The sequence below is a fragment of the Triturus cristatus genome, chromosome 8 (assembly GCF_964204655.1).
Source record: "Triturus cristatus chromosome 8, aTriCri1.1, whole genome shotgun sequence".
Classification (NCBI taxonomy): domain Eukaryota; kingdom Metazoa; phylum Chordata; class Amphibia; order Caudata; family Salamandridae; genus Triturus; species Triturus cristatus.
In genome coordinates this window covers 1,211,997,233-1,212,018,015 of record NC_140591.1, presented here as the reverse complement: position 1 = coordinate 1,212,018,015, position 20,783 = coordinate 1,211,997,233, and positions in this window count along the sequence as shown.

The window sequence follows — 20,783 nt, the reverse complement described above, 5'->3', positions numbered from 1 at the left end:
CTTGCAAAACCAGGTGGTTTTGAGATAGGCAATTTTGATGTCACATCACTACGTTTTGGGCCCTTGCCTGTCACGGGTACTTGGGCCTCCCACACAAGTGAGGTACCATTTTTACCGGGAGACCCAGGGGAACGCTGGGAGGTGGGAAATTTGAGGGAGCCCGGTGATGCCACAACTTTCCCACACAAAAATGTGTGAAAAAAGTGATTTTTTCAGCTGAAATTTAGGTTTGCAGGGGATTCTGGGTAAGGAAACATTGGGGGATCCACGCAAGCCATACCTCCCTGGAAGCCCCCGGGTGTCTAGTTTTCATAAATGTATGGTGTTGGTAGGTTTCCTTAGATGGCCGCCAAGCACCGGGCCAAAAACCCAGGTGACCCCCTTGCAAAACCAGCTGGTTTTGAGATAGGCAATTTTTATGTCACATCACTACGTTTTGGGCCCTTGCCTGTCGCGGGTACTTGGGCCTCCCACACAAGTGAGGCACCATTTTTACCAGTAGACCCAGGGGAATGCTGGGAGGTGGGAAATTTGAGTGAGCCCGGTGAGGCCACAACTTTCCCACACAAAAATGAGTGAAAGAAGTGATTTTTTTCAGCTAAAATTGAGGTTTGCAGGGGATTCTGGGTAAGGAAACGTTGGGGGATCCACGCAAGCCATACCTCCCTGGAAGCCCCCGGGTGTCTAGTTTTCAGAAATGTATGGGTTTGGTAGGTTTCTCTAGATGACCGCTGAGCACCGGGCCAAAAACCCAGGTGACCCCCTTGCAAAACCAGGTGGTTTTGAGATAGGCAATTTTGATGTCGCATCACTACGTTTTGGGCCCTTGCCTGTCGCGGGTACTTGGGCCTCCCACACAAGTGAGGTACCATTTTTACCGGGAGACCCAGGGGAATGCTGGGAGGTGGGAAATTTGAGTGAGCCCGGTGATGCCACAACTTTCCCACACAAAAATGTGTGAAAGAAGTGATTTTTTCAGCTAAAATTGAGGTTTGCAGGGGATTCTGGGTAAGGAAACGTTGGGGGATCCACGCAAGCCATACCTCCCTGGAAGCCCCCGGGTGTCTAGTTTTCAGAAATGTATGGTTTTGGTAGGTTTCCCTAGATGGCCGCCGAGCACCGGGCCAAAAACCCAGGTGACCCCCTTGCAAAACCAGGTGGTTTTGAGATAGGCAATTTTGATGTCACCTCACTACGTTTTGGGCCCTTGCCTGTCGCGGGTACTTGGGCCTCCCACACAAGTGAGGCACCATTTTTACCGGGAGACCCAGGGGAACGCTAGGAGGTGGTAAATTTGAGTGAGCCCGGTGATGCCACAACTTTCCCACACAAAAATGTGTGAAAAAAATGATTTTTTCAGCTGAAATGTAGGTTTGCAGGGGATTCTGGGTAAGGAAACGTTGGGGGATCCATGCTAGCCATACCTCCCTGGAAGCCCCCGGGTGTCTAGTCTTCAGAAATGTATGGGTTTGGTAGGTTTCCCTAGATGGCCGCCGAGCACCGGGCCAAAAACCCAGGTGACCCCCTTGCAAAACCAGGTGGTTTTGAGATAGGCAATTTTGATGTCGCATCACTACGTTTTGGGCCCTTGCCTGTCACGGGTACTTGGGCCTCCCACACAAGTGAGGCACCATTTTTACCGGGAGACCCAGGGGAACGCTGGGAGGTGGGAAATTTGAGTGAGCCCGGTGATGCCACAACTTTCCCACACAAAAATGTGTGAAAGAAGTGATTTTTTCAACTAAAATTGAGGTTTGCAGGGGATTCTGGGTAAGGAAACGTTGGGGGATCCACGCAAGCCATACCTCCCTGGAAGCCCCCGGGTGTCTAGTCTTCAGAAATGTATGGGTTTGGTAGGTTTCCCTAGATGGCCGCCGAGCACCGGGCCAAAAACCCAGGTGACCCCCTTGCAAAACCAGGTGGTTTTGAGATAGGCAATTTTGATGTCACCTCACTACGTTTTGGGCCCTTGCCTGTCGCGGGTACTTGGGCCTCCCACACAAGTGAGGCACCATTTTTACCGGGAGACCCAGGGGAACGCTGGGAGGTGGGAAATTTGAGTGAGCCCGGTGATGCCACAACTTTCCCACACAAAAATGTGTGAAAGAAGTGATTTTTTCAACTAAAATTGAGGTTTGCAGGGGATTCTGGGTAAGGAAACGTTGGGGGATCCACGCAAGCCATACCTCCCTGGAAGCCCCCGGTTGTCTAGTCTTCAGAAATGTATGGGTTTGGTAGGTTTCCCTAGATGGCCGCCGAGCACCGGGCCAAAAACCCAGGTGACCCCCTTGCAAAACCAGGTGGTTTTGAGATAGGCAATTTTGATGTCGCATCACTACGTTTTGGGCCCTTGCCTGTCACGGGTACTTGGGCCTCCCACACAAGTGAGGCACCATTTTTACCGGGAGACCCAGGGGAACGCTGGGAGGTGGGAAATTTGAGTGAGCCCGGTGATGCCACAACTTTCCCACACAAAAATGTGTGAACGAAGTGATTTTTTCAGCTAAAATTGAGGTTTGCAGGGGATTCTGGGTAAGGAAACGTTGGGGGATCCACGCAAGCCATACCTCCCTGGAAGCCCCCGGGTGTCTAGTCTTCAGAAATGTATGGTTTTGGTAGGTTTCCTTAGATGGCCGCCGAGCACCGGGCCAAAAACCCAAGTGATCCCCCTTGCAAAACCAGGTGGTTTTGAGATAGGCAATTTTGATGTCACCTCACCACGTTTTGGGCCCTTGCCTGTCGCGGGTACTTGGGCCTCCCACACAAGTGAGGCACCATTTTTACAGGGAGACCCAGGGGAACGGTTGGAGGTGGGAAATTTGAGGGAGCCCGGTGATGCCACAACTTTCCCACACAAAAATGTGTGAAAAAAGTGATTTTTTCAGCTGAAATTTAGGTTTGCAGGGGATTCTGGGTAAGGAAACATTGGGGGATCCACGCAAGCCATACCTCCCTGGAAGCCCCCGTGTGTCTAGTTTTCATAAATGTATGGTTTTGGTAGGTTTCCTTAGATGGCCGCCAAGCACCGGGCCAAAAACCCAGGTGACCCCCCTTGCAAAACCAGGTGGTTTTGAGATAGGCAATTTTGATGTCACCTCACTACGTTTTGGGCCCTTGCCAGTCGCGGGTACTTGGGCCTCCCACACAAGTGAGGCACCATTTTTACCGGGAGACCCAGGGGAACGCTGGGAGGTGGGAAATTTAAGTGAGCCCGGTGATGCCACAACTTTCCCACACAAATATGTGTGAAAAAAGTGATTTTTTCAGCTAAAATTGAGCTTTGCAGGGGATTCTGGGTAAGGAAACGTTGGGGGATCCACGCAAGCCATACCTCCCTGGAAGCCCCCGGGTGTCTAGTTTTCATAAATGTATGGGTTTAGTAGGTTTCCCTAGATGGCCGCCGAGCACCGGGCCAAAAACCCAAGTGACCCCCCTTGCAAAACCAGGTGGTTTTGAGATAGGCAATTTTGATGTCACCTCAGTACGTTTTGGGCCCTTGCCTGTCGCGGGTACTTGGGCCTACCACACAAGTGAGGCACCATTTTTACCAGGAGACCCAGGGGAACGCTGGGAGGTGGGAAATTTGAGTGAGCCCGGTGATGCCACAACTTTCCCACACAAATATGTGTGAAAAAAGTGATTTTTTCAGCTAAAATTGAGCTTTGCAGGGGATTCTGGGTAAGGAAACGTTGGGGGATCCACGCAAGCCATACCTCCCTGGAAGCCCCCGGGTGTCTAGTTTTCAGAAATGTATGGGTTTGGTAGGTTTCCCTAGATGACCGCTAAGCACCGGGCCAAAAACCCAGGTGACCCCCTTGCAAAACCAGGTGGTTTTGAGATAGGCAATTTTGATGTCACATCACTACGTTTTGGGCCCTTGCCTGTCGCGGGTACTTGGGCCTCCCACACAAGTGAGGCACCATTTTTACCAGGAGACCCAGGGGAACGCTGGGAGGTGGGAAATTTGAGTGAGCCCGGTGATGCCACAACTTTCCCACACAAATATGTGTGAAAAAAGTGATTTTTTCAGCTAAAATTGAGCTTTGCAGGGGATTCTGGGTAAGGAAACGCTGGGGGATCCATGCAAGCCATACCTCCCTGGAAGCCCCCGGGTGTCTAGTTTTCAGAAATGTATGGGTTTGGTAGGTTTCCCTAGATGACCGCTAAGCACCGGGCCAAAAACCCAGGTGACCCCCTTGCAAAACCAGGTGGTTTTGAGATAGGCAATTTTGATGTCACATCACTACGTTTTGGGCCCTTGCCTGTCGCGGGTACTTGGGCCTCCCACACAAGTGAGGCACCATTTTTACCGGGAGACCCAGGGGAACGCTGGGAGGTGGGAAATTTGAGTGAGCCCGGTGAGGCCACAACTTTTCCACACAAAAATGTGAGAAAGAAGTGATTTTTTCAGCTAAAATTGAGGTTTGCAGGGGATTCTGGGTAAGGAAACGTTGGGGGATCCACGCAAGCCATACCTCCCTGGAAGCCCCCGGGTGTCTAGTTTTCAGAAATGTATGGGTTTGGTAGGTTTCCCTAGCTGGCCGCCGAGCACCGGGCAAAAAACCCAAGTGACCCCCCTTGCAAAACCAGGTGGTTTTGAGATAGGCAATTTTGATGTCACCTCACTACGTTTTGGGCCCTTGCCTGTCGCGGGTACTTGGGCCTCCCACACAAGTGAGGCACCATTTTTACCGGGAGACCCAGGGGAACGCTAGGAGGTTGTAAATTTGAGTGAGCCCGGTGATGTCACAACTTTCCCACACAAAAATGTGTGAAAAAAATGATTTTTTCAGCTGAAATGTAGGTTTGCAGGGGATTCTGGGTAAGGAAACGTTGGGGGATCCACGCAAGCCATACCTCCCTGGAAGCCCCCGGGTGTCTAGTCTTCAGAAATGTATGGGTTTGGTAGGTTTCCCTAGATGGCCGCCGAGCACCGGGCCAAAAACCCAGATGACCCCCTTGTAAAACCAGGTGGTTTTGAGATAGGCAATTTTGATGTCGCATCACTACGTTTTGGGCCCTTGCCTGTCACGGGTACTTGGGCCTCCCACACAAGTGAGGCACCATTTTTACCGGGAGACCCAGGGGAACGCTGGGAGGTGGGAAATTTGAGTGAGCCTGGTGATGCCACAACTTTCCCACACAAAAATGTGTGAAAAAAGTGATTTTTTCAGCTAAAATTGAGGTTTGCAGGGGATTCTGGGTAAGGAAACGTTGGGGGATCCACGCAAGCCATACCTCCCTGGAAGCCCCCGGGTGTCTTGTCTTCAGAAATGTATGGTTTTGGTAGGTTTCCTTAGATGGCCGCCGAGCACCGGGCCAAAAACCCAAGTGACCCCCCTTGCAAAACCAGGTGGTTTTGAGATAGGCAATTTTGATGTCACCTCACTACGTTTTGGGCCCTTGCCTGTCGCGGGTACTTGGGTCTCCCACACAAGTGAGGCACCATTTTTACCAGGAGACCCAGGGGAACGCTAGGAGGTGGGAAATTTGAGTGAGCCCAGTGATGCCAAAACTTTCCCACACAAATATGTGTGAAAAAAGTGATTTTTTCAGCTAAAATTGAGCTTTGCAGGGGATTCTGGGTAAGGAAACGTTGGGGGATCCACGCAAGCCATACCTCCCTGGAAGCCCCCGGGTGTCTAGTTTTCAGAAATGTATGGGTTTAGTAGGTTTCCCTAGATGGCCGCCGAGCACCGGGCCAAAAACCCAATTGACCCCCCTTGCAAAACCAGGTGGTTTTGAGATAGGCAATTTTTATGTCACCTCACTACGTTTTGGGCCCTTGACTGTCGCGGGTACTTGGGCCTCCCACACAAGTGAGGCACCATTTTTACTGGGAGACCGAGGGGAACGCTGGGAGGTGGGAAATTTGAGTGAGCCCGGTGATGCCACAACTTTCCCACACAAATATGTGTGAAAAAAGTGATTTTTTCAGGTAAAATTGAGCTTTGCAGGGGATTCTGGGTAAGGAAGCGTTGGGGGATCCATGCAAGCCATACCTCCCTGGAAGCCCCCGGGTGTCTAGTTTTCAGAAATGTATGGGTTTAGTAGGTTTCCCTAGATGGCCGCCGAGCACCGGGCCAAAAACCCAAGTGACCCCCCTTGCAAAACCAGGTGGTTTTGAGATAGGCAATTTTGATGTCACCTCACTACGTTTTGGGCCCTTGCCTGTCGCGGGTACTTGGGCCTCCCACACAAGTGAGGCACCATTTTTACCAGGAGACCCAGGGGAACGCTGGGAGGTGGGAAATTTGAGTGAGCCCGGTGATGCCACAACTTTCCCACACAAAAATGTGTGAAAAAAGTGATTTTTTCAGCTTAAATTTAGGTTTGCAGGGGATTCTGGGTAAGGAAACGTTGGGGGATCCACGCAAGCCATACCTCCCTGCAAGCCCCCGTGTGTCTAGTTTTCAGAAATGTATGGGTTTGGTAGGTTTCCCTAGATGGCCGCCGAGCACCGGGCCAAAAACCCAGGTGACCCCCCTTGCAAAACCAGGTGGTTTTGAGATAGGCAATTTTGATGTCACCTCACTACGTTTTGGGCCCTTGCCTATCGCGGGTACTTGGGCCTCCCACATAAGTGAGGCACCATTTTTACCGGGAGACCCAGGGGAACGCTGGGAGGTGGGAAATTTGAGTGAGCCCAGTGATTCCACAACTTTCCCACACAAATATGTGTGAAAAAAGTGATTTTTTTCAGCTAAAATTGAGGTTTGCAGGGGATTCTGGGTAAGGAAACGTTGGGGTATCCATGCAAGCCATACCTCCCTGGAAGCCCCCGGGTGTCTAGTTTTCAGAAATTTATGGGTTTGGTAGGTTTCCCTAGATGGCCGCCGAGCACCGGGCCAAAAACCCAAGTGACCCCCCCTTGCAAAACCAGGTGGTTTTGAGATATGCAATTTTGATGTCACCTCACTACGTTTTGGGCCCTTGCCTGTCGCGGGTACTTGGGCCCCCCACACAAGTGAGGCACCATTTTTACCAGGAGACCCTGGGGAACGCTGGGAGGTGGGAAATTTGAGTGAGCCCGGTGATGCCACAACTTTCCGACACAAAAATGTGTGAAAAAAGTGATTTTTTCAGCTGAAATTTAGGTTTGCAGGGGATTCTGGGTAAGGAAACGTAGGGGGATCCATGCAAGCCATACCTCCCTAGAAGCCCCCGGGTGTCTAGTTTTCATAAATGTATGGGTTTGGTAGGTTTCCCTAGATGGCCGCCGAGCACCGGGCCAAAAACCCAAGGGACCCCCCTTGCAAAACCAGGTGGTTTTGAGATCGGCAATTTTGATGTCACCTCACTACGTTTTGGGCCCTTGCCTGTCACGGGTACTTGGGCCTCCCACACAAGTGAGGCACCATTTTTACCGGGAGACCCAGGGGAGTGCTGGGAGGTGGGAAATTTGAGTGAGCCCGGTGATGCCACAACTTTCCCACACAAATATGTGTGAAAAAAGTGATTTTTTCAGCTAAAATTGAGGTTTGCCGGGGATTCTGGGTAAGGAAACTTTAGGGGATCCACGCTAGACATACCTCCCTGGAAGCTCCCGGGTGTCTAGTTTTCAGAAATGTATGGGTTTGGTAGGTTTCCCTAGATGGCCGCCGAGCACCGGGCCAAAAACCCAAGGGACCCCCCTTGCAAAACCAGGTGGTTTTGAGATCGGCAATTTTGATGTCACCTCACTACGTTTTGAGCCCTTGCCTGTCACGGGTACTTGGGCCTCCCACACAAGTGAGGCACCATTTTTACCGGGAGACCCAGGGGAGTGCTGGGAGGTGGGAAATTTGAGTGAGTCCGGTGATGCCACAACTTTCCCACACAAAAATGTGTGAAAAAAGTGATTTTTACAGCTGAAATTTAGGTTTGCAGGGGATTCTGGGTAAGGAAACGTTGGGGGATCCACGCAAGCCATACCTCCCTGGAAACTCCCGGGTGTCTAGTTTTCAGAAATGTATGGGTTTGGTAGGTTTCCCTAGATGGCCGCCGAGCACCAGGCCAAAAACCCAGGTGACCCCCTTGCAAAACCAGGTGGTTTTGAGATAGGCAATTTTGATGTCACATCACTACGTTTTGGGCCCTTGCCTCTCACGGGTACTTGGGCCTCCCACACAAGTGAGGCACCATTTTTACCGGGAGACCAGGGGAACGCTGGGAGGTGGGAAATTTGAGTGAGCCCGGTGATGCCACAACTTTCCCACACAAAAATGTGTGAAAAAAGTGATTTTTTCAGCTAAAATTGAGGTTTGCAGGGGATTTTGGGTAAGGAAACTTTGGGGGATCCATGCAAGCCATACCTCCCTGGACGCCCCCGTGTGTCTAGTTTTCAGAAATGTATGGGTTTGGTAGGTTTCCCTAGATGGCCGCCGAGCACCGGGCCAAAAACCCAGGTGACCCCCTTGCAAAACCAGGTGGTTTTGAGATAGGCAATTTTGATGTCACCTCACTGCGTTTTGGGCCCTTGTCTGTCGTGGGTACTTGGGCCTCCCACACAAGTGAGGCACCATTTTTACAGGGAGACCCAGGGGAACGCTGGGAGGTGGGAAATTTGAGTGAGCCCGGTGATGCCACAACTTTCCCACTCAAAAATGTGTGAAAAAAGTGATTTTTTCAGCTAAAATTGAGGTTTGCAGGGGATTCTGGGTAAGGAAACTTTGGGGGACCCACGCAAGCCATACCTCCCTGGAAGCCCCCGGGTGTCTAGTTTTCAGAAATGTATGGGTTTGGTAGGTTTCCCTAGATGGCCGCCGAGCATCGGGCCAAAAACCCAGGTGACCCCCCCTTGCAAAACCAGGTGGTTTTGAGATAGGCAATTTTGACGTCACCTCACTGCGTTTTTGGCCCTTGCCTGTCGCGGGTACTTGGGCCTCCCACACAAGTGAGGCACCATTTTTACCGGGAGACCCAGGGGAACGCTGGGAGGTGGGAACTTTGAGATGGGCTTTAGTATGGATTGTGGTGGACAGGCCTTCAAGGTTAACCCACAATAGACACCACTAGGGTGCACCTGCTTATGCTAAGACATCAAGCCTTCTAAGGTCTAGTGGGGCCTTCTATGGTCTAGCATGGGAATGTGCTCCCTCAGTACAGTGGTGTGGTTGACTGGTCATGAATGCGGAACCCGGTTCCCCAGTTCCAAATTCCACAGCTCTGGCCATAGTGCCACATCCCCACTGAACACCATACTTGCCCACTGAAACTCGCACTGCCTTCAGCTGTAACCTAATTGTGCCCGCTATAAACACTTGGATGTGGCTCAATTCAAATTATGCACTTGATAAGAGTAATATGCTGCCTAAAAAAATAAATAAATAAAAAACACTCATAGGGAATGCAAAGCATGTGAAATGTAAGCAGAAACAACATGGTTACCTAAACGATTTCTCACTAACTATTCCGAAATCAGCGAGTGGTTTCACCTGAAAAGTTATGGACATGACTAGAGGGCCCTGAAGGGAACCGTCTCACTGTCCATTGCTTACGTCCTTACAAAACGTAAGCAGTATGGTATAAAAAGACCACATCCATAAACACAGAGCCATGGTACACATTGTGTTTTCCAATCCACCCATCATCCAGGTATTGCAGTACCTCCAGGAATGGTACACTCTCCCAACCTGGAAACAACAATGCTCTTCAAAGAAAGACGAGAAAATGAAAGTAGCACTTCACTGGCAAACTCTGTAAAGTGATGCTGGTGTATTTGGATGTAAAAAAAAAACAATCTGGCCACTTTGCAACCCCTCTGTCTTGCTATTATTCTCATATAAGAAATTCTATTTCTCTACATGCTGCTGCACTTTGGATTTGAAAAAAGACGGGCATTTCTCGGCATTTTTGGATCCATTTCACAGGGAAGCAACTAGAAAGACGAGCGTTTTTCAAATTTGGATCCATTTCTCAGGGAAGCAACAACAGGCACACAGGAACGAAGCCGAGCCTCGTGGCATGCCTGGGCATACCAAAGTGCCCCCACCCTAACCCAACCACCGATGCAAAAATCATGCTGCTGCACTTTGGATTTGAAAAATTCCAAAGAAGGGCATTTCTCTGCATTTTTGGATCCATTTCACAGGGAAGCAACTAGAAAAACAAGCGTTTTTCAAATTTGGATCCATTTCACAGGGAAGCAACAACAGGCACACGGGAACGAAGCCGAGCCTCGTGGCATGCCTGGGCATATTAAAGTGCCCCCACCCTAACCCAAACCCACCGATGCAAAAATCATGCTGCTGCACTTTGGATTTGAAAAATTACAAAGAAGGGCATTTCTCGGCATTTTTGGATCCATTTCACAGGGAAGCAACTGGAAAGAGGAGCGTTTTTCAAATTTGAATCCATTTCACAGGGAAGCAACAACAGGCACACAGGAACGAAGCCGAGCCTCGTGGCATGCCTGGGCCTACCAAAGTGCCCCCACCCTAACCCAAACCCACCGTTGCAAAAAAAAAACCTCCCCAGCCCCAAAACTAACCTTTACTCTCTGACGCGCAGGAAGCCATTTGCTTCCTTCGCCACGGAGAGCAAACGGGAAACCTCCAATTACGTCAGCGCAGCTCGCGCGCTGACGTCATTGATGATGCAGGGGAGGCCGGGGGGAGGCAGGGGAAGGTCTTCCCCTGACTTCCCAGTAAAAAAAAAAAGATCGACCACTCACAGGGGGAGCGCCAGCGCTTCCCCCGTGGGTGGGTGCCATGACGAGCTGGACTCGTCATGGGCACAGCGCGACTGTGCTCCATGACGAGTCCAGCTCGTCATGGGCACAGAAGGGGTTAAAACATGTTGTTATTTAATAATGTTTTTAAAATGTTGAAATGTTTTAAAGTGAGCAACTGTGTATTTAATGTTGCAAAGAGTGGCTGGAGTGGGAATAGTAAGTTTTACCCCTCCGCAATTCAACATTTCCCCTAATGTTGCACTGGTTGTAGTGGGAATAGTAAATGTAACCCCTCTACAATCCAACACTTTCCCTAATGTTGCACTGATTGGAGTGGAAATAGTATAAATCCAACATTTTCTATACTGTTGCACTGACTGGAGTGGGAATAGTAAATATTACGTCTCTGTAATCCAACACTTTTTCTACTTTTGCACTTATTGGAGTGGGAATAGTATATTTAACCGCTCCACAATCCAACACTTTTCCTACTGTTGCAGTGACAGGAGTGGGAATAGTAAATAATATCCCTTCACAATCCAACACTTTCCCTGCTGTTGCACTGACTGGAGTGGGAATAGTAAATGTTACCCTTCCGCAATTCAACTTTCCCCTAATGTTGCACTGGTTGTAGTGGGAATAGTAAATGTAACCCCTCTGCAATCCAACACTTTCCCTAATGTTGCACTGATTGGAGTGGAAATAGTATAAATCCAACATTTTCTATACTGTTGCACTGACTGGAGTGGGAATAGTAAATATTACCTCTCTGTAATCCAAAACTTTTTCTACTGTTGCACTTATTGGAGTGGGAATAGTATATTTAACCGCTCCACAATCCAACACTTTTCCTACTGTTGCACTAACTGGAGCGGGAATAATACATTTTACTCCTCTGCAATCCAACACTTTCCCTACTGTTGCAGTGACTGGAGTGAAAATAGTATATTTTACCTCTCTGCAATCTGACACTTTCTCTACTATTACACTGACTGGAGTGGAAATCGTACATTTTAACTATTCTCAATCCAACCCATCCTCTACTGTTGCACTGACTGCAGTGGGAATAGTACATTTTACCCTTCCACAATCCAACACTTTCCCTACTGTTGCACTGACTGGAGTAAGAATAGAACATTTTACCACTCTGCTATCCAACACTTTCCCTACTGTTGCACAGACTGGAGTGAGAATAGCAAATTTTACCCCTCCGCCATCCAACACTTTCCCTACTGTTGTTACGTCTGGAGTGGGAATAGTAACTTGAATACCTCCGCAATCCAACACTTTCTCTAATGTTGCACTGACTGGAGCGGGAATAGTAAATATTACCTCTCTGTAATCCAACACTTTCTCTACTGTTCTACTTATTGGATTGGGAATAGTAAAGATTACCTCTCTGTAATCCAACACTTTTTCTACTGTTGCATTTATTGGAGTGGGAATAGTAAATGTCATCCCTCCGCAATCCCACACTTTCCCTACAGTTGCACTGACTGGAGTGTACAGATAGTTACTGAGCTCATGGCTGATATTACATTAGGCATCCACAAGGTAACTATTTGGTATACTGCCAGATAAGTGCCAGATTGCCTTTAGCATGCATCCTATATCACTTCCTAGACTGAAGAGAATCTGCAACATATCACATTGTCAAGGCCTTAATTTATCATGTTAATTACTCAGCAGCACATCGTAATCAGATTAGGGAAATGTACTGTATAGTTTGCATGACACAAACTAGAGAGTCCATGTGGGAAAAACAAAATGTGTCGGTGCCAGGCCATTACGTATTAAGTCAAAATAAATCAACAATGTATTGCTGGTCGCTTATTTATTTCTCTTGGATGTCAAGAAAGATACATACATGTTCTCACTCGTGAAGACATTTTGAGCTGACAGATGTATATATTTGTTAGTTGGAACTTTTCATGCGACCTTTTGTCCATAAAGAAAAATCGAAATCAAATTCAAGTGTGTTCGTTACCGAAAGTACAATGAAATACAACGCCAGGCTGCATGTATTTCACATAAATTACACAAGTTTAGCCAGAGGACAGGGACATAATTCCCACAGAACTAACAGTTAAGGAGACACATTTATACGAATTGCTCAACGGAAGAGAGAGCTGTCTTCATCTTTGGAAGAAAGCCAAACCTCTAAATGAAAGAAACACTCCTATGTTTCTTCTTATTCTCCCACGACTGAAAGAAATGCCTCCATTTAGCTGTACATTTAATGTATTCTATAATTATCCTCTCCCGTGCTACCATTGAGTCCTTATAGAAATTAATGAAGAGGGCATGTTTCCCGTCGCAGCTCTGTGCAGAGTACAATCACCGTCGCTATTGTGTGTCAATCTGAACAACGTTTGTGAGATTGTTTAATTCATCTAAAGACAAATGATATGCATTTTCAACCCATTACGAAGTAATCCTTAACCTTGTAAATGTATATATCCGTACATTATGTGCGATAATAGTAACACTGTGCATCTAATTACATCGTATTAAGTACAAAATAACAATTAGCATCTAACCACTCAACCAATGGCCAAGATTTATGAACATTGATGCTGCAGAGGTGAGCGAAAATCTGGAGACCCCGTTGCAAAATGGGGGAAGGTGCAGTGCCATATTTAGGAAGAATTGTGCGCTGATGATGTCACTGGCTGTGCATTCGATAAAAAGCCATTTTTGTGTGATGATGCTGAGGGTTAAGCTACGACATAAGGACCAGCCAATGCTAAGGTGCATTTGATTTGCACTCGAGGTACACCTTTCCAATGCACATTTCACCTTGAGGATAAAGGCCCAAGGGCAAACAGCATAAAATGTGTAACTTATCTGCAGTTATTACACTTGTAGAAATATAAAACTATATTCAGTTGGTCCTTGGTTCGCACCTGGTTTAATTAGGGAAGTTATTAGAATAAATCTCTCTTTGCATGAAGCTTATGAGTATTTGCGCTATGCCCCCCACTACCCATTGCACTGATTTTATGGAGGCAGAGCTATTTGATGCAAAGTCACATTAATATTTAAGCACTATATATATATATATATATATATATATATATATATATACATATATATTATCTACTGGTGGTCGCCAGTAGATAGTTATAGTTAGGACCGAGTTCCCATAGGAAATCTGAAAATTCTATTTTGAATAACTTTGGCGCCGGTTGACTTATCTTCGTGAAATTTTCAAAACTAATGGAGCGCTCCACTCAGCTCCTACCCTGAAAGTCTCGGGGTGATTCGTCAAGCGGGGGCTGAGAAAAAAGGGGGGTCCCAAAACGCGTTTTCCCCATGCATTTTCCCATAGGAACTTTAGTCGAAGGTACAGCCCGAACGGCTGAACAGAATTACTTGAAATTTGGCAAAGAGGTAGTCCTCAGGTCAGGCATGTGCCTTTTGCATATATGGTGGCAATCTGTTCAGTAGTTCCTGAGAAAATTGCAGTTAAAAGTACATAAATATCTATATGCGCGCACGGTGCTCGCACAGGGCGCAGACCAAATGTCCGCGAGCGTAATTCTGATTGGTGGTTAGATGTCAGTCAACATTCCAATTGGTCGAAATCAGGAAGTGTCGGACGCCATTTTGTGTGCGCACCCCCCAGCCGCCAATTTGAGTATTAGAGGCAGAAGAGAGCTAAAAACACAAGTGGAGAACGTGAAAAGGGGGCAGGGTAGAGAGTCCCTGACCCCCTAGGCCTTCTCAGGGGGACCATTAAAGACCCCTAAGGTCCCCAAAATAAAAATACAAATTTTATAAATATTGCGCCGTGTTGGTGTTGATGTTGGTTGGCTCTAAAAAGAGCCGTTGTGCTCATTGAGTGCTTTTTTGTACCTACAAGTAAGTACCGATGCAGAGTCTAAAGTTCAAGAGGAAGACTCTGTTCCCTTCATCTGTGAAATGAACACCGTCTCCTCTATAAATGCCTTGCATGTTGTAACGCAAGTTGTTGTGGTATATAGAACCCATACCATAGTCTCTGAGGAAAGCAGAAACAGACTTATTGACGTGCTTTTTTGCTTTCTCAAACTGCTGACAATATTGGTTGGACCAGTTCCACTTTTGCCTTTGGCATATATTAGAATATACAAAGGCAGTTTGTTGAAAAAGTGACATCAATTGCACAAAGGTGTCCTTAACAAGCATTTCCAGACCTACCCCAGTTAAAGTGCCTAGGTCATTTCCACCACAGTGCACAATTATAAGGTCAGGCTGTGGGAGATGTAGAAAGGATTTCACCAAAGGCATTAATTGGTGCCACTTTAACCCTCTCTGACCAATCCATTTAATGTCTACATTTGGCAAAGCAAGGTCTTTCACAATACCTCTTTTTTCTGCATACTTTTCACTCCAGTAGACATAGCTATGACCTACAATCCACACTGTGAACATCTTTCAATGAGATCTGGATGCACTCAGAAGGTGTCTTTCAGTAGAATGGCAATATGAAAAGAAAGATAGTTGTAAAATGGAGGCTTACATACTTTTTTTTAAATAAAAATAACTCATTGGCTGTTTCAGACCATTCAACACTAAAAACTAGGCTGTATGTTTAAATTTTTAAAAGCATGTTTTGTATTGGTTCAGAACATTGTGTTCCCACAGAAGATTACTTTGGATATGCTGTTAGGTTTGAAAAGTCAAACACTCTTGCTCTTTGGATTAGAAACATTGTGTGCTGAACTTCTGACCTCTCTGCTCACACCAGTGTTCCATGATCTGTTGCTATGGTAGCAGGCAGAAGTCATGTTGGGGGTAGGAATCATTTGGAAAGGGTTGAAATTTGCAACCAATAGAAATGTGTATTTCCATTTAAAAACATGTGGGAAGCAATGTGATTTGAAGTTAACATATATATGTGTGAAAAAAGAGAGGGAAATTTTGCCATTTAGTGGTTCTGGTGAGAGGAGTACAGCTCAGAGATTCTGGCTCTGCTAATCTGCTGTGTGAGTGGCACATTTCTTTCTCAACTAACTACTTTTAAAGGTGAGTTATGAATTTGAGAGGGGATGTATGTGGTGTATTTTGATATAAATAATAGAAATTTGTTTCTTCTTTTAAAGTTGTGTTTTACATTTTATGTTTTGGAAGATATTTAACTGCCTTGAACTTGTAAGATATTATGGAGTATGTCTTCACCATAAGTTAAGGTGTACTGGTATCACCCAGGAATACTGTTTTGTGCCTAGAATCACACCATGAGTCTGTGTGCACACAGGAATTGTTGTCAGAGATTTAATTTGTGTTGCTCTTGTTCTGTAAGACTTGCACTCGTAGGAAAGGGGCAGCTTGTTTTCTTGAACTGTGATGGTTAGCATTCAGCAGAAATCACCATCTCACAGATGAGAGGCAAATGCTAACACATTTGAAAACAACAGGGTAGATTTTCCTTCCCCTCCTGCAATGGGTGAGGTAGTTCCTACATGTTCAAAACTCCAATTAACCCTTACCACAGGTGATCTTACATACATCTCTGCAGTCTTCATGCAGTTGTGCAAGCGACCATGCAGATCTCTCTTGCACCTGACAATACACAGTCTCCAGAAACACACTCTTAGCACACAGCCAGCTGCTTCTCCTGCACTCCCATGCTTACTATTCAGCACTGGGTGGTATTTCAGATAGCAGTGTGTAACGCTAACACATTCAACATCACCAAGGCTCATTTCCTTTGCTCTAGTCTAATCACTCACCCAGGTTCCACATGCTCATGGTCTCAAGTAGCTGTTAGGACATGTGCTCTTTTCTGCCTCTCTAAACTATAAGGGAAATGTGTCAGGCTGTTACAGTAATTATCACTTGCTATACCACAGTAGTAAATGTGCTTTGAAATTGCCAATCAAATATCGTTTTCTGCCTAGAATCACACCATGAGTCTGTGTGCACACAGGAATTGTTGTCAGAGTTTTAATTTGTGGTGCTCTTGATGTGTAAGACTTGCACTCGTAGGAAAGGGGCAGCTTGTTTTCTTGAACTGTGATGGTTAGCATACAGCACACATCACCATCTCACAGATGAGAGGCAAATGCTAACACATTTGAAAACAACAGGGTAGATTTTCCTTGCAGTACTGTAATGAGTGAGGTAGTTCCTACATGTTCATAAGCCCAATTAACCCTTACCACATGTGCTCTTACATACATCTCTGCAGTCTTCATGCAGTTGTGCAAGAGTCCATGCAGATCTCTCTTGCACCTGACAATACACAGTCTCCAGAAACACTCTCTTAGCACACAGGCAGCTGTTTCTCCTGCACTCCCATGCTTACTATTCAGCACTGTGTGGTATTTCAGATAGCAGTGTGTAACGCTAACACATTCAACATCACCAAGGCTCATTTCCTTTGCTCTAGTCTAATCACTCACCCAGGTTCCACATGCTCATGGTCTCAAGTAGCTGTTAGGACATGTGCTCTTTTCTGCCTCTCTAAACTTTTAGGAAAATGTGTCAGGCTGTTACAGTAATTATCACTTGCTCTACCACAGTAGTAAATGTGCTTTGAAATTGCCAATCAAATATCGTTTTCTGCCTAGAATCACACCATGAGTCTGTGTGCACACAGGAATTGTTGTCAGAGATTTAATTTGTGTTGCTCTTGTTCTGTAAGACTTGCACTCGTAGGAAAGGGGCAGCTTGTTTTCTTGAACTGTGATGGTTAGCATTCAGCAGAAATCATTATCTCACAGATGAGAGGCAAATGCTAAGACATTTGAAAACAACAGGGTAGAGTTTTCATTCCACTCCTGCAATGGGTGAGGTAGTTCCTACATGTTCAAAACTCCAATTAACCCTTACCACAGGTGATCTTACATACATCTCTGCAGTCTTCATGCAGTTGTGCAAGCGTCCATGCAGATCTCTCTTGCACCTGACAATACACAGTCTCCAGAAACACACCCTTAGCACACAGCCAGCTGCTTCTCCTGCACTCCCATGCTTACTATTCAGCACTGTGTGGTATTTCAGTTAGCAGTGTGTAACGCTAACACATTGAACATCACCAAGGCTCATTTCCTTTGCTCTAGTCTAATCACTCGCCCAGGTTCCACATGCTCATGGTCTCAAGCAGCTGTTAGGACATGTGCTCTTTTCTGCCTCACTAAACTATAAGGAAAATGTGTCAGGCTGTTACAGTAATTATCACTTGATCTACCACAGTAGTAAATGTGCTTTGAAATTGCCAATCAAATATCGTTTTCTGCCTAGAATCACACCATGAGTCTGTGTGCACACAGGAATTGTTGTCAGAGATTTAATTTGTGTTGCTCTTGTTCTGTAAGACTTGCACTCGTAGGAAAGGGGCAGCTTGTTTTCTTGAACTGTGATGGTTAGCATACAGCACACATCACCATCTCACAGATGAGAGGCAAATGCTAACACATTTGAAAACAACAAGGTAGATTTTTCTTGCAGTACTGTAATGAGTGAGGTAGTTCCTACATGTTCATAAGCCCAATTAACCCTTACCACATGTGCTCTTACATACATCTCTGCAGTCTTCATGCAGTTGTGCAAGAGTCCATGCAGATCTCTCTTGCACCTGACAATACACAGTCTCCAGAAACACACTCTTAGCACATAGGCAGCTGTTTCTCCTGCACTCCCATGCTTACTATTCAGCACTGTGTGGTATTTCAGATAGCAGTGTGTAACGCTAACACATTCAACATCACCAAGGCTCATTTCCTTTGCTCTAGTCTAATCACTCACCCAGGTTCCACATGCTCATGGTCTCAAGTAGCTGTTAGGACATGTGCTCTTTTCTGCCTCTCTAAACTATAAGGGAAATGTGTCAGGCTGTTACAGTAATTATCACTTGCTATACCACAGTAGTAAATGTGCTTTGAAATTGCCAATCAAATATCGTTTTCTGCCTAGAATCACACCATGAGTCTGTGTGCACACAGGAATTGTTGTCAGAGTTTTAATTTGTGGTGCTCTTGATGTGTAAGACTTGCACTCGTAGGAAAGGGGCAGCTTGTTTTCTTGAACTGTGATGGTTAGCATACAGCACACATCACCATCTCACAGATGAGAGGCAAATGCTAACACATTTGAAAACAACAGGGTAGATTTTCCTTGCAGTACTGTAATGAGTGAGGTAGTTCCTACATGTTCATAAGCCCAATTAACCCTTACCACATGTGCTCTTACATACATCTCTGCAGTCTTCATGCAGTTGTGCAAGAGTCCATGCAGATCTCTCTTGCACCTGATAATACACAGTCTCCAGAAACACTCTCTTAGCACACAGGCAGCTGTTTCTCCTGCACTCCCATGCTTACTATTCAGCACTGTGTGGTATTTCAGATAGCAGTGTGTAACGCTAACACATTCAACATCACCAAGGCTCATTTCCTTTGCTCTAGTCTAATCACTCGCCCAGGTTCCACATGCTCATGGTCTCAAGCAGCTGTTAGGACATATGCTCTTTTCTGCCTCTCTAAACTATAAGGAAAATGTGTCAGGCTGTTACAGTAATTATCACTTGATCTACCACAGTAGTAAATGTGCTTTGAAATTGCCAATCAAATATTGTTTTCTGCCTAGAATCACACCATGAGTCTGTGTGCACACAGGAATTGTTGTCAGAGATTTAATTTGTGTTGCTCTTGTTCTGTAAGACTTGCACTCGTAGGAAAGGGGCAGCTTGTTTTCTTGAACTGTGATGGTTAGCATACAGCACACATCACCATCTCACAGATGAGAGGCAAATGCTAACACATTTGAAAACAACAAGGTAGATTTTTCTTGCAGTACTGTAATGAGTGAGGTAGTTCCTACATGTTCATAAGCCCAATTAACCCTTACCACATGTGCTCTTACATACATCTCTGCAGTCTTCATGCAGTTGTGCAAGAGTCCATGCAGATCTCTCTTGCACCTGACAATACACAGTCTCCAGAAACACACTCTTAGCACATAGGCAGCTGTTTCTCCTGCACTCCCATGCTTACTATTCAGCACTGTGTGGTATTTCAGATAGCAGTGTGTAACGCTAACACATTCAACATCACCAAGGCTCATTTCCTTTGCTCTAGTCTAATCACTCACCCAGGTTCCACATGCTCATGGTCTCAAGTAGCTGTTAGGACATGTGCTCTTTTCTGCCTCTCTAAACTTTAAGGAAAATGTGTCAGGCTGTTACAGTAATTATCACTTGCTCTACCACAGTAGTAAATGTGCTTTGAAATTGCCAATCAAATATCGTTTTCTGCCTAGAATCACACCATGAGTCTGTGTGCACACAGGAATTGTTGTCAGAGATTTAATTTGTGTTGCTCTTGTTCTGTAAGACTTGCACTCGTAGGAAAGGGGCAGCTTGTTTTCTTGAACTGTGATGGTTAGCATTCAGCAGAAATCACTATCTCACAGATGAGAGGCAAATGCTAAGACATTTGAAAACAACAGGGTAGATTTTCCTTCCACTCCCGCAATGGGTGAGGTAGTTCCTACATGTTCAAAACTCCAATTAACCCTTACCACAGGTGATCTTACATACATCTCTGCAGTCTTCATGCAGTTGTGCAAGCGTCCATGCAGATCTCTCTTGCACCTGACAATACACAGTCTCCAGAAACACACTCTTATCACACAGCCAGCTGCTGCTCCTGCACTCCCATGCTTACTATTCAGCACTGTGTGGTATTTCAGATAGCAGTGTGTAACGCTAACACATTCAACATCACCAAGGCTCATTTCCTTTGCTCTAGTCTAATCACTAACCCAGGTTCCACATGTTCATGGTCTAATGTAGCTGTTAGGACATGTGCTCTTTTCTGCCTCTCTAAACTATAAGGAAAATGTGTCAGGCTGTTACAGTAATTATCACTTGCTCTACCACAGTAGTAAATGTGCTTTGAAATTGCCAATCAAATATCGTTTTCTGCCTAGAATCACACCATGAGTCTGTGTGCACACAGGAATTGTTGTCAGAGATTTAATTTGTGTTGCTCATGTTCTTTAAGACTTGCACTCGTAGGAAAGGGGCAGCTTGTTTTCTTGAACTGTGATGGTTAGCATACAGCACACATCACTATCTCACAGATGAGAGGCAAATGGTAACACATTTGAAAACAACAGGGTAGATTTTCCTTCCACTCCT